Here is a 14,908-nt window from a genome sequence, read left to right as displayed (position 1 = left end):
AAAGCCATCAATAAATTTTTAAAAATTTGCAGTACAGTAGCTTTTTTTTCAGGTTAGCTATTGTTGCCCATTGGGCACCTTGATGCTGTGGTTGGTTAACTGATCGTTGTTATAAACCTTTGGGTAGGTAGTAATTACTGCACACTATTTCAGGTCATCAGGGCATTTGCTTTGAGTCATCAGGACATCATAGTTTGATGCCTAATATATAAGCCCTTGGCAGGTGCCATATTAGTGAGATAAATCATGAAATTCACTTCACCTGTCAGTGGCTTCAATATTATGGCTGATTAATGTATATTTGTATTTGATTATAAAAAATAACATATTTTAGGCTTCTAAATTTTATATACCACATAAGTATGATGAACCCTTATAGGGATTACTTATAGTCTACACATAAAGAAATATGCTCACTATAATGTTCCCGGTAAAACTGATGAAGAGACAAGACATTCCGCAAGAGACAAGAAATTCCGCAAGTCCGCATGTGTACGATGGTGTTACACGGCATATATTTCCCATAACAAGGGCTTTAGGGTTGAAAACAGGGAGTACTAGCAGAATTCTGGCTAACATAGAAAAATGCCTTGTAATCTCCCATGACTTCAAATGGCTTATAAAAACAGCAAACCATTTTGTCATAGAGCATATCACCAATTAAAGGAGGGAAAAAGCCTATGAGCATAAAAAAACATGATTTATGTCTCTCATTATTTGTAAAAAAAAAAAAAAAAAAAAAAATGATGACAATCACTGGAAGAAAGTTATATGATAAGATACAACTAAGTGTTTGTTCAAAGCAAAGACCCTTGTGGGTTGTGGAAGAAAACACCTGACAATAGCATCCCTGTAATATGGATCATAAACTCAAATCTTGCAGGATGTTTATGAGCCAAAAACATAATTTTTTTTTATTTTTTTAATTCCGTCTATGACAATTAAAAATCCGATAACCGCGCAGTAATCATAACTCATGTTTGTCATCTCCTTAATGCTTTCAAGCAAAATGACTACATCTATAAAGCTTAAAGCAATAAGAGATACAAAATTTTAATTTCCTTTGAAATTTTACCAGGGGCTGATCGCCCTATAGATAGTACTATGCGGCGAGTTACTTTAATTAGATGGTATTTACAAATAGCCTTGGAAATTGTAAGAATAACGTTCTCATTTTGCCTCCTTGTTTCAATCACATGGCACGAGGGGATTCTAACTCTTCTCATATGATGAAACTTTAATGAGATATCTCTTTGAAATGATACAGCATTCAGTCTGGAAAAGGAAAAAAAAAATATATATATATATACACATGTCAAAAGTGTATTGACAGCCAGCAGGCTCAAAGGAGGAGAAACAGAATATCTGTGTTAGTGTTTTTTGGTGGAAGTGATTAAAAATGACGACGAGACCAGCGGATAAACAAACACATTGCTGGAGCTTTAAACCTAAGATGTATAAGAGCTGGGAATTAGGAGATTTTTTTTTGGGTGATTTAGAGTTAAAGGTTACGCTAGTGAATGACAACAGGAACAATGAATGAACTCCCAGTCAGAATACTGTAAGCGTCAGCTCTAATTCTGATGTGTCAGTAGCCCTGTCAGCTCCCATATGTTTAATAAAAGGGAAAATAAGATGGAGACGTTGAATAAGTTTGTAAGAGTAACTCCGGGAGAATGGAAACATTTCAGTCCTAGCAAATCATCAGTGTTTATTTAAAAGAGTAAAAGTTCTACATGACATTGTTTGGAAGGATGTTGTGGAAATGGTGCAAGCAATAAGGGAGTTGGCATAATGGTCTAACACTATTATTTCATGGGGGCACAGGGGGGGGGGACTAAGGGGGCTTTATAATCACAAGGGGATATAGGGCCGTTACTACTACAAAGGTCAATATTACTGTATGGGAGCACAGAGGCTATAACTACTAGGGTACTAGAAAAAGGGGCAGAAGAAACATTTTAATGCATGAGGACAACAGGGGCATACAGTAACTACTGTATAAGTGGCACAGGGGGACATATTACTGTATAGGGAGCAGGAGGCATTATTACTGTATGAGGGGCATTATTACTGTATGGGGGCATTATTACATGATAGCACATGGGAATTATTACTGTATGAGGGGCATTATTACTGTATGGGGGCATTATTACATGATAGCACATGAGAATTATTACTGTATGAGGGGCATTATTACTGTATGGGGAGCAGGGGGCATTATTACATAAGGGCACATGGGAATTATTACTGTATGGGGGCCTTATTACATGAGAGTACATGGGAATTATTACTGTATGAGGGAAATTATTACATGAGGGTATAGGGGAATTATTATTGTATGGGGGCATTATTACATAAGGGATCAGGGGAATTATTACTGTATGAAGGGAATTATTACTGTATGAGGAGCAGGGGGCATTATTACATAAGGGCACAGGAGAAATATTACTGTATGAGGGGCATTATTATTGTATGGGGGTATTATTACTGTATGAGGACATTATTACATGAGGGCACAGGGAAATTATTACTGTATTAGGGGCTTTATTATTGTATGGGGGTATTATTACTGTATGAGGACATTATTACATGAGGGTACAGGGGAATTATTACTGTATTACGGGCATTATTATTGTATGGGGGCATTATTACTGTATGAGGACATTATTACATGAGGGTGCAGGGGAATTATTACTGTATGAGGGGCATTATTATTGTATGGGGGCATTATTACTGTATGAGGACATTATTACATGAGGGCACATGGGGAATTATTACTGTATGAGGGGCATTATTATTGTATGGGGGTATTATTACTGTATGAGGACATTATTACATGAGGGTACAGGGGAATTATTACTGTATGGGGCATTATTACTGTATGAGGACATTATTACATGAGGGTACAGGGGAATTATTACTGTATGAGGGGCATTATTATTGTATGGGGGTATTATTACTGTATGAGGACATTATTACATGAGGGTACAGGGGAATTATTACTGTATGGGGCATTATTACTGTATGAGGAAATTATTACATGAAGGTACAAGCGAATTATTACTGTATGAGGGGAATTATTAAATGAGGGCACAAGGGAATTTTTAATGTAAAAGGGGCATTATTAGTGTTTCAGAGGCACAGTATGGGTGCTATTGGGGCATTATTTGTAAACGGGATAACTGTTGGAGCATTATTAGTGAGATTATTATTACTGTATATTATACTAATGGGGGTGCCATGGAGATAAATTCCAATCAGAAAAAAAAACATCACATGTGAGTCACAGGATGCACTGAAATTATTCCCACTGGGTGCAGAACCTCTGTAATGCTGGTTTCCACCTCTTTATAGGGTTAATATTGGTAACATTGATCTTGCAGTAAATACAAAATTCTGGTGAATTTGAGGACAAAATTGTAGGATAACAACCTTAGTAAACCAGCTTTATTGTTTAGAAACCAATAAAAGTGTTTTGTGTGAATTCTTTTTTTTTTAAATAGATGTTTAAAATCAGACACAAAACAGCCAAAAAAAGATGTGGGGACATAGCCATAGGCTGTATGTATGTTTTCCCGGACTTCCTAGGACTGAACCAAACTTCTTCAGCCACCGGTACTGAAATGCCGGACGACTGGACTCGAGTTGCGCTCATCTCTAGTCTTACACTTTGTAGAGTGTTTTCTTAGTAAAATGCAGGATAGTATCAGTAGTTTGTGAGTGATGTAGCAGATCATGGAAGTTGATCAATTCTCTGGTAACATGTTCTTATTAGATAAAAAGCGTGCTACAGCTAAAGGCAGTACAAATAAATAAGTTTAAAAAAAAAAAATGCTAACTGAACCTAGCAATTTACTTTAGAATCCTAATCTTCAGGTATAAATGCATACGACATTACTGGAACATTAAATAATAGGTTTTAGCGATATATCTTTTACAGCATATAATTTTCTGTCTTTAAAAATGCTATTTTATTACATATTCCCCGAGCCATGATGTTTTCCATGTAGAAATTGTACAGATGTCTCGGGAAAAATCCTCAGGAGTTTACTATGCCTGAACAATAAATACATCAAGTAACAAAAAAAAATCCCATAGACATAAACATTTTGTGTTGTGACAAAGCGGCCAGGTGAATAATGTTTTATTTGTGCTAGTCATTATTTTCATTTTTTTTTTCTTTTTAGTCTTTTTATAGATAAAGCGAGATATAGTTATGTGACCAAACCATCAGTGAACATTTGTTTTCAGCATTCGCATTTCCATGTAACAGATGATTCCGGCATATGGGCAGGTTATCGGGACAAAAGTGAAATTATCCCCTTATCCAATAGAGGGAAGCAGTTTGGTGAATCTCAGTATGTTGTGCTTGGTGTCTTCTTCCATTTAAATCCATGTAATGCTAAATTTAGTTTCCTCTATAAATGATTGCATGAGAAACATTTCAAGTGAATACACCAAAGCATATTCTATAAGCATCATTAAGAGAAATAATATGTTCTGCCTCTGGCTATGTTAAATACATAAATACTAGGCATTTTGCCATGCACACATTTGAAAGGAAAGAAGCCTAGTTCAGCATTAGTGTAGCAGAAACATTAAAATGTAAAAAAAAACAAAAAAAACTACCCTTATGTAAGAAAAGACAGTTTTCATTGGCATATTAGTAAGCCATTTGGTTATTTCAAGAGTGTGTACTTTTCTTAAGGGTGCGTTCACACCTACAGGATCCGCAGCAGATCTGCAGCAGATTTGATGGTGCAGATTTGATGCTGTGTTCAGTTAGTTAAATGAAATCTGCTGCAGATCTGCTGTGGATCTGCAGCAGAAAATCAGCTGCGGATCTGGTAAGTGTGAACATACCCTAAAGCGGCACTATCAGCAGGTTCTTCCCAGAGAACCTGCTGATATGCTGCAGTAGCTATGTATCTCCGTAGTACATAGCTATTACTTTAAGCCCTGTCCTCCCCTGCATTATTTGTAAAATCACTAAATGCTCTTATGCAAATTACTAGCATAAGAGCATTTAGGGCATTGCTCGGGGCCAGAGAGCATCGCCGCGTCCCGCCCAGCCCTCCCCCTTCCATCCCACCCACTATGCATATTCATATCTGCACAGTGGGCTGTATACACTGCGGCTGCACAGGGAAGCAGTCCCGTCGGAGACGGGCTGCTTTCCGAGCATTCGTGAATCCCCTGGACCGCCGCCAATCCTCCCGGAGGTTCCTCAAGACGTAAGTATAGAGTCTATCTTATAATCACATCCTGAGGAACCTACGGGAGGATCAGTGGCGGCCCGGGGGGTTCTCGCATGCGCGGGAAGCAGCACATCTCCGGCGGGACTGCTTCCCTGCACAGCCGCAGTGTATACAGCCCACTATGCAGTTATGAATATGCATAGAGAGCGGGACGGGAGGGGGTGGGCTGGGCGGTCCGCGGCGATGCTCTCCGGCCCCGAGCAACTGCCTAAATGCTCTTATGCTAGTAATTTACATAAGAGCATTTAGTGATTTTACAAACAATGCGGGGGAGGACAGGGCTTAAAATAATGGCTATCTACTACTGAGATACATAGCTACTGCGGCATATCAGTAGGTTCTCTGGGAAGAACCTGCTGATAGTGCCGCTTTTAGGCATTCACATATAATATTAAATGCTGTGTTCACAATAAGTATTTTTTATGACAAGAACGGCCATTATTGCTGATCAAAGCGACTCTGTACCAGCACCTTGCACCTTTTGGGGGTTGGCCTGTCTCCCTGTGCCTGTATTTAGAAGAACTACTTTTATCAATGCAGCGTGGTGGGGTAGGCAGTCAAACTGGCGTGGCCTAGAGCATCAGTGCCCTAGGCCTGCGGCGCCTCTCTCCCCGTCTCCCTTCACTTTCAGGACATCCCCGGGCTGAATGGAGGCGGGTGAGAGGCACTGCAGGCCTAGGGCCCAGTTTCAATGCCTGCCCTGTCGTTTTTCTTCTAAATACTCACATTGGGAGACAGGCTGACCCCCAAACTGTGCTTGGCGTGCGGACCTAGGGCGTAACTATACGTCCTGGGTGTTTCTCCAGCTATGAAGCGCGCTCCGCAGCAGAGCGTGCTTCATAGCAGGTGGGGGCCGGCTGCAATCAGCAGCCGGGACCTCACCGGTAATGACACGCTGCAGGGATCGCGCTGCAGCGTGTCATTAACTCCTTAAGCGGCGTTTAAGTGTAAGTGACAGGGGGAGTCCCCTGTCACTTACCGATCGGGATGACTGCGGGGGTCTGCGGGGGTCCCGATCGTTAAAACGGACCGTCGTAGGTCTCTTACCTGCTCCGTGCGGTCCGATCGGCGATCTGCTACACTGAGCCTGTACAGGCAGGCTCAATGAGCAGATCGCCAATAACACTGATCAATGCTATGCCTATGGCATAGCAATCATCAGTGTAAAAATCAAAGTACTGTATGTACAAGTCCCCCAAAGGGACTTCAAATGTGTAAAAAAAAAAAAGTTAAAAACACTAACACACTACCCCAAAACCCCTCCCCCGATAAAAGTTGAAATCACCCCCCTTTCCCATTATATAAATAAAACATATAAACATAAATAAACAAACATATAATATACCATAGCGTGCGTAATTGTCCAATCTATTAAAATATAACAAGCGTCATTGCGAACAGTAAACGGCGTACACGAAAAGAGGGAAAAAAGTGCGCAGATTACCCATTTTATGTTACATTATATATAAAAAAAAAATTAATAAGTTATCAAAACGTCCGATCTTCACAAATATGGTATTATTAAAAACTAGAGATCAAGGCGGAAAAAATGACACCTCATATAAGCGTCACAATAGGGCTATTTTATTTATAATCAATTGCCAAAAAAAAGGATTTCATTTTAAAAAAATATATAACATTAGAGAATCTGTGTAAACCTGTATATGGTTGTGTTCGGACTGACCTATAGAGTAATAATATCATGTCGCTTTTACCATATAGTGCATTACGTAGACACAGGAACCCCCCAAACGTTACCATATTGCATTCTTTTTTACGATTTCACCAATTTATATCTTCATAAATAATATATTTGGGATTCCATCATACATCTTATGGTAAAATGAAAGACGCCATTACAAAGTACAACTATTCCTGTAACAAACAAGCCATTACATGGCCTTGTAGATAGAAAACTGAAAGTGCTGGAGCTCTTAGAAGGGGAGGAGGGAAAAACGGAAACACTAAGATCAAAATTTGCGCGGTCCACTGGGTCATTTTGGGCCTGGTCCTCAAAGGGTTAATAAACAATGTCCGTTGTTCAATACGGTCATGGTAATAATTGACAGTTCATACAGTATGTGTCTGTCTTGGTGCCGTAGTGTGACTGAGCATCAATGCTCAGTTACACCCATACCTGCACGATTCAATATATTTATATGATGTTACTGCGGACGATATGGCAGTATCAGCCGCAGGAACATGTAAAACAGGGGTTGTTGATTGACACTGTAAACTGTGTCAATCAATGGCTGTTGTTTGTACATAGTGTTAAGATAGCAATACATTCCTATGCATATCTATCCATAATCATATATTCTGAATGATTTTTGTACACACAGCACATAAGAATTACTTTAGCTTCAATATGAATAAGATTGGGTAACAATGAATGACGCTGCAAGGAAATAAAAACAATTCAATTGAATATACACTAACTTAATGTATTCACAATTCATAGCAAGGAATTTAATGTGTATCTCTGATTATAGACAACTTTCCATAAATCAACTGTACAAGCGAAAGTAAGGAACTTTGCAATATATCTTTTGGCTTTTTCTCCAATTATCAGAATCCTTTTACCTTTTCTATGCTTCCTTAACTCATTACATGTGCATGAAAGAAAAAGTAATCGGCGCTCCACTTGGAAGGTGAGGCAATCTATTGTACATCAGCTGCAGGACTAATCAGGTGGTTGTCAAAATTTACTACTAATCTAAAGTACAATATGTCACGTAAAAACAATCTCAGAATCACTTGTGTAAGCATGATTAAAGTATCACAGAGCTATAACCACATAAAGTGAGACAGGTCAGATTTGAAAAATGGGTAAAATGTAGGGTTATTATGTTATGTTATTACAAAGTTCAGTTTGTTCTACAAAAAAAGCCCTAATATGGCTGTAGAAAACAAAATTAAATATTTATGTAAGAAAGGAAAAAAAGAGCACAATTTGTTGCTCCCTCCCGCAGTGCTTCAGCAGCGCAGTAGTGATGTCACTGAAGGAGAAGCCGGAGAACAGAGAAAGCCATGTATGTGGGGTTTTTTTGTTTGTTTTTTTCTATACAGGGGGTCGTCCACCTGGGGGGGGGGGGGGGCGTTACAGTTTTTTGCTTTGGGGCCCCATGAATCCTACCTATGCCCCTGTTTGGAGGAGTATTCTGCCTCTGCTTGAAGGACATTATACAACCTGAAAACTGAATAAGCTCTAAACCTACAGAGCTGAACTAAAGGTGAACTTTCAGCAGGTTAGATGAATCTCACCTATGATAACTCCCTATACTGCACGGGGAGCCACTCCTATGCAGTTTTAATGTAATGCTCCATACAGTAAGGCCCTTTTGGAGCACTGCTCGGCACACCCGCTCAGCATTCTGAGGGAAGGACAGTGCTCCAAACAGCATTACCATACGGAACATTAAATCCTACAGCCCAAAACTGCAGGGGAACAGCACCAAAGATGAAGGTAACATACATACTTTCACCTTCAGTGCCCTGTGCACTATAGGGAGCTATCAGCAGGTTAGATTCGTCTAACCCACTGATAGTTTCCCAGGGAGCAGAAGGCATCAGTCATATTTGAAGGGAATCTGTCGGCTGCAAATTACATTGCAAACTGCTGACACTCTTAGGGCCCTATTCCACCGGACGATTATCGTTCAGATTATCGTTAAATCGTTCAAATCTAAACGATAATAGGTCGTTTGAAATGCAGTTAACGATTAACGACCGAACGAGACCTATTTTTATTGTTGCTCATTCGCAAAACATTCGCAAATCGTTCGCGTTGAATAAAACGTCGTTCAGTCAATTGCAGCAGATACGAACGCAATAGCGAAGAAAAAACGAGTGAGATGAGTGAACGTTTTCAGGTCTTACGCAATAGCGGTCGTTTGAGATCGTTAACGATTATGCGAACAATAATCGTCAGGTGGAATAGGGCCCTTAGATCAGTGCTTCTCAAACTGTGAGTCGGGCCTCACCAGTGAGGCGCCCCCTAGTTGTTGGTGAGGCCCAGCTGAGGCAGTTTTCACAAAAGTAACTATGATCTGCTCAGTCCTTCTTCTGTTTGCAAAAATCTCCATTTTAACAACATTATTAATTTATTTTGTACTTGCTTTATTAGTATATAGAGCTTAAGAGACAGGTGAAAGGCAGCCCTAGCATTATTTTCAGATTTTAAATGGACTTTCACCACAGATGGTGAGGCCCAGGCACTCTCTTGGTCAGTCTGGTGAGGCCCGGGCATTGCCTTGGTCTATTGGGTGAGGCTCCAGTAGAAAAAGTTTGAGAAGCACTGCCTTATGCCCCTATTCCACGAGTCGTTTGAAGGAGCAAACGAGCGCTATTAGCGCTCGTTTGCTCCTCGTTCCCCGCTCGCTGCCGCCGCTATTCAACGCGGCGTCAGCGAGCGGGTGAGTGCGGGAGGGGCGGTGGGGAGCTGCTAGGGGGGGCTGCCCGGGGGATCGCTGATCGTCCGGGCAGCCCATAGGATACAGCAGCGCCTGCTGCCGATGCTCCTATTCAACGGAGCGACGGCAGCAGATCGCTGCTATATCAGTCGCTTGTTTTTCAACATGTTGAAAAACAAGCGACTGCAACGATCAGCCGACATGAACGATGTCGGCTGATCGTTGCACTCTTTTCCACGGGACGAATATCGTTCGTAGCGGTCGATATCGGCCGAATACGAACGATATTGCTCCTCTAAACGACCTGTGGAATAGGGTCTTTAGATAACTGTCAGGTCAATGAGAGACACTGTACCGTTCATCTGCGTGCTTCTAGAATGTAGAAAAATGTTTTTATTTCATAGTACAAAGAGTTAAAGAGGCTTTCCCGAGCTTCCGGAGTTCAGCAAGCTGTAACACCTCCATGTCTCCCCGTCCCCCCATACCTGACCCTGTTTTTAACTTAGCTTCCAGGTGTCAATCAAGAAGGGAGGGGGAGGGAGAAAACATTTTAGCTTGCACCTTATCAACAGTTTGGGAAAGCCTCTTTGACTGTTCGTATCAGAGATTAAAAGCATTTTTCTACATCCTGGAAGCACAGATAAATATACAAAAAGCACCATGGGGGTGATTCATCAAGTGAAACTGGCTCAGTTGCCCCTAGCAACCAATCAGATTTCACCTTTCATTCCTCACAGACTTCTTAGAAAATGAAAGGTGGAATCTGATTGGTTGCTAGGGGCAACTGAGCCAGTTTCACTTTACACCATGTTTGATAAATCTCCCCCCATTTGTCTCCTTGACCTAATAGCTAGGTAACAGCATCAACTATTTGGAATGTGAATTCCACCTGACAGATTCCCTTTAAGTAAGTCGGTGAGGTCTGGTAGCTTCAAGCCCTCTTACTACCTGGTCAAATGCTTTTAGGGTGGCAGAGAAACTGAATAATGGTATATACCTTCTGACAAATCAAAGCAGCTTTTGACCTGTAATGTTTTTTTACTAAACACAGTGTCATAAAAATTAGTCAATTGTTTTTTAAGAACTGATGTGAATTGTTATAAGTAATTCCATGAAAGAGAATAAGAGGGAAACTACTTATAAGGAATAAATCACAATAAGTTTCTATGGTAGTATAAAAAAAAGTATATTATAATAGGCTCACTGTACTGCTTAGTAAAATAATGAACAGCTTGGTTAGTAATTATTAATAGAGAATAATCTCGCTCTTAAGCATTAGGACAGGCTTGCCCATGTTAGGTCTTCTATTTGCCTTAGAGGCCTGTTCATACAAATGATGCAATTAATCTGTATACATATATGCATTGGCTGATGCGCTCTACAATTTACAAATGTAGGTTGAAATTATTATTCATCATATTCTTATTGATTACTTCAAATTATAGTTAGCGCATTGTACAATCAGTTGTTAATTTTAAAGGGAAACACTTACATTGTTAGATTGGAGATATGAGCACACTGGGGGAAATTTTATTAAAAGGCTAAAATGCCTTTTTTAGGCGCAGATGGGCCTGATCGTTGTAAAAATATTCTCAAACTCTCTATTTGCTAATATTTTATTCGCATCGGGCCGATCTCTGCCTCCTGCGCCAGCAGGGAGTAGATGGGGCGCTACGGGGGGTGGGGCTGCACGCAGAGGGGGGCACATTCACTATGTAGCCTTTACAGTAGGGTTTCTCAAACTGTAAGGCACAACTCAATGTGTGGTGGGGTGCGTGACCAACACTGGCACACAGCAAGGATTCCAAAGCAGAGAGCTCCACATTATCAGTGTATAGACCCAGAAGGGCCTAGAATTGCCAGTCAACAGTGGTAGCAGAGGATAATTGAGGTTTTAACATGATTTTGTACTATGGAAAATTAATAAAGAAATCAGAACTTTCTTGGACCTAGTAGGACCTAGAACAGTCAGTTGAAGACGGTGACAGCAGCAGCACTCTCTTGGACCCGCTAGGGCCTAGAACAGCCAGGTGATGTGGAAGCAGTAGCAGCACTCTCTTGGACCCAGTAGAGCCTAGAACAGTCAGTTGAAGGAGGTGACACCAGCAGCACTCTTTTGGCCTAGATCAGCCAGTTGACATTGGAAGCAGTAGCACCTTGTGTGAACACCATTTTGGAAAGAGTTCATAATGTATCTGGGTTCGAGAAGTTCGGTTAGCTCATCTATAATGTGGAGTTTCTGAATGTGATGTGCTTTAACTGTAAAAATATGTATCCTAAATTATTTATACTTATATATAAGAAGAAATATACATCCATTATATAACAAAATATATATTTATTATATAGATATATAGAAGATATATATATCCATTTGCTTCATGTCCACAATATAGCTATATATGATCCTGCTGCAGATGCCTCGTGCACATTGGTGTCCCCAGAGCCGGCGGTAATGACAGGCAGCCGCAGTCACGTTGTTGCCTGTCATTAACCCCTTAAACGCTACAATGCATAGCGATCGCAGTGTTTAAGGAAGTCAGTGACAGCATAAGCACCTGTCACTGACTGATCACGACCAGGTCCCGATCACTTGCACTGACAGGCGGAGGATATCTCCTTACCTCTGTCGCGTTGGATCGGCCATCTGCTGATAAAGAGAGTCTGCCCTCAGGCAGGCTCTATGCACAGATGGCCAATAATACTGATCAATGCTATGCTATGGCATAGCATTCATCAGTATATGCAATCCAATGAGTGCATCTTTAATTGTAAAAAAAAAAAAGGTAAATAAAAAGTGTAAAAGAAAAAAATTACAAAATATTTTTAAAAACCCATATAAAATAAACCCCAATAAAAGTTTAAATTACCTCCTTTCCCATTATGAAAATATGTAAAAAATAAAAATAAAATAAACATATATATTTTAGCATGCAGAATTGTCCAATATATTAAAATGTAACAATATTGTGAACGACGTAAACGAAAAGAAGAAAAAAAAAAATTGTTAATTGATATCACAGTCGAATGTTTCATCTATAGGTAGAAGAAGATTTATACTTAGTGCTGTATGTAATCAGCGCTATAGTTTTACCATTTTACAGGCACCAGCAATCTCCCTCGCTCAGGACTGATTACGTGATGCCCAGGTGTTCGCACTCCAACAGGATGGTAGAAGGGTAAGATTTTCTCTTTAATTGCATGTTCTTCAAAGAAAGGTTATCATAAATTATCTTCCAGTTTTATGAGGGGTTTTTTAGAAAATGTCAAAATGTCTCCAGTTTAAAAGAAATTATACTCATGTGTGGAATATATCCATGCACTCATGTTTTGAAGGTCTTTTAGTAGCAAAATTAGGTTTGAAGAAACTTTGTTATGACTCTACTACTAAATGTGATGCGGCTTATCCCAGTGAGCCATCAAATCACAAGGCAAAGCATATAATATAAGATACAATACAAAACTCTAATATAACAACCTAAAAAATGATGCAAAATCTTTATATGATTTTACATGATATGTATATTTACATGCGTCAGATTGGATACAAACATTTCTAGGACTAAAAATAAATTCTATACCGTCAACGTTTATGTGCGCAGCATGTGCATGGACATTTGCAAGCCCAATTTACGTAAATTAAATAAATTGATACAACAAATCTGCTGTATGTGATCATATTTTAATAACTACAGTTAGGCTATGTGCACACTACTTAAGTTTTATATTAATCAAGGCCGTTGTGTGGTTAATATGAAACTTACATTGTGCTGGCGTGTATGGAATCATGGCCGGAGTGTATACACATAGGGGGAGATTTATGAAAGGGTGTAAATATACACCTGGTGTAAACTGCCCACTGCAACCAATCACAGCTCCACTTTGATTTTACCAGAGCTGAAAGCTGAGCTGTGATTGGTTGCTGTGGGCAGTTTCCACCAGGTGTATATTTACACCCTTCCATAAATCTCCCCGTATGCACTCCAGCTGGGATCGCTAGCAGCCACGCAAAAGACTGACATGTAAGTTTTCTGTGGCCGCTGTTCAATAAACCTGAGAACCAGAGAACCTGTCAGCTGGCACAATGGAGCGCGCAGCTCCGGCCGCACGCTACGTTATGTGCAGCGGTGAATTTGGATGCGGGCACACACAGGTGCACCTGCATCCGTATTCAGCAGAAGTGAAAATCATTTGGCCGGTACTGCAGTACTGGACAGGATGATCTTCACTAACACCTGCCATTCTGTGACCCGGCCAAATCACAAAACAGCCTGTGTTTTACATAGTGTGAACATAGATCTTCAAACAGCAAATTGCCTTTACATGATCCTGGTCCCTTTTTTTTATCTTTATTTTTTTTAGGATAAGGTTTATTCAAAAACTAAGAATTTATGTTTTTGTATTTGAGTTTTCTTTTGGTAAAAAAAAGGTTTATGTAAGAGCCCTATTACACGATTATCAGCCAAATCAGGCAGATATTTCTTTGTGTTATAAAGCCAGCGATCAGCCGATCTCACTCATCAGCTGATTGTTGTCTTTCAAAATGTTAACAATTATGGTACTTTTACACGGAGCGATAATTCACCCAATCGCACGATTAACGATTTTGAATGAACTATGTTTTTTTGTAACGATCAGCGTTAAGACGGAACGATACATCGTACGGAAAATTCGCTATGCGATCGTTTTGCAATCGTTTAAGCCTATCTCACACATAGGTGAAATCGTTGAAAGAATGTTTACACTGAACGATTTGCGAATTTTTTGCGAACGATAAACGATGATTTGAGAACATGTTGAAAGATCAAAATGAACGATTTATCGCTCGTCGTTTGATCGTTCGCTGTGTTTACACGTCCGATTATGGTTCAAATTCGACCGTTATCGTGCAAAAACGAACGATCAATCGTTCCGTGTAAAAGGACCATTAGTCTTTTGTTGGCAGCACATTCCTCTGATGGCTGATTAAAGAAACGGGCTGCACAAACATCACTTGCGATGTTCCCACAGCCCCGACTATAAAGCTGTCTAGTAAACTTGTTAAGTAAAATTTTGATTAATAATCTCCAAAGAGAAATAAAGGCTAGGGGCAGAAAAAATTCTAAAAAAAATATCGACCCCTTGGATGAGGTCCGACTCCAGGTTATGCAGGTGGCCCCTTAGTGGGCACTTTGCAGTGCAACCCACACAGCAGCAGTAAAATAGAAATAGTACTGACACAGAATGTACTTTATT

General features: G+C 40.1%; 1 protein-coding gene across 1 annotated transcript in view; it reads left to right on the top strand.

The window, feature by feature from the left end:
• Positions 1 to 12,777: 12,777 nt before the first annotated feature.
• Positions 12,778 to 14,908, top strand: part of ASCC3 (activating signal cointegrator 1 complex subunit 3) — a 522,423-nt gene continuing 520,292 nt past the window's right edge. The window contains exon 1 of the mRNA XM_069974770.1: positions 12,778 to 12,852. The gene's annotated coding sequence lies outside the window, so the exon portion shown is untranslated. The remainder of the gene's footprint in view (positions 12,853 to 14,908) is intronic.

The sequence above is a fragment of the Dendropsophus ebraccatus genome, chromosome 6 (genome assembly GCF_027789765.1).
Source record: "Dendropsophus ebraccatus isolate aDenEbr1 chromosome 6, aDenEbr1.pat, whole genome shotgun sequence".
Classification (NCBI taxonomy): Eukaryota; Metazoa; Chordata; class Amphibia; order Anura; family Hylidae; genus Dendropsophus; species Dendropsophus ebraccatus.
The sequence above is the reverse complement of the archived record's forward strand: the minus strand, read 5'-3'. Positions and strand labels throughout refer to the sequence as shown.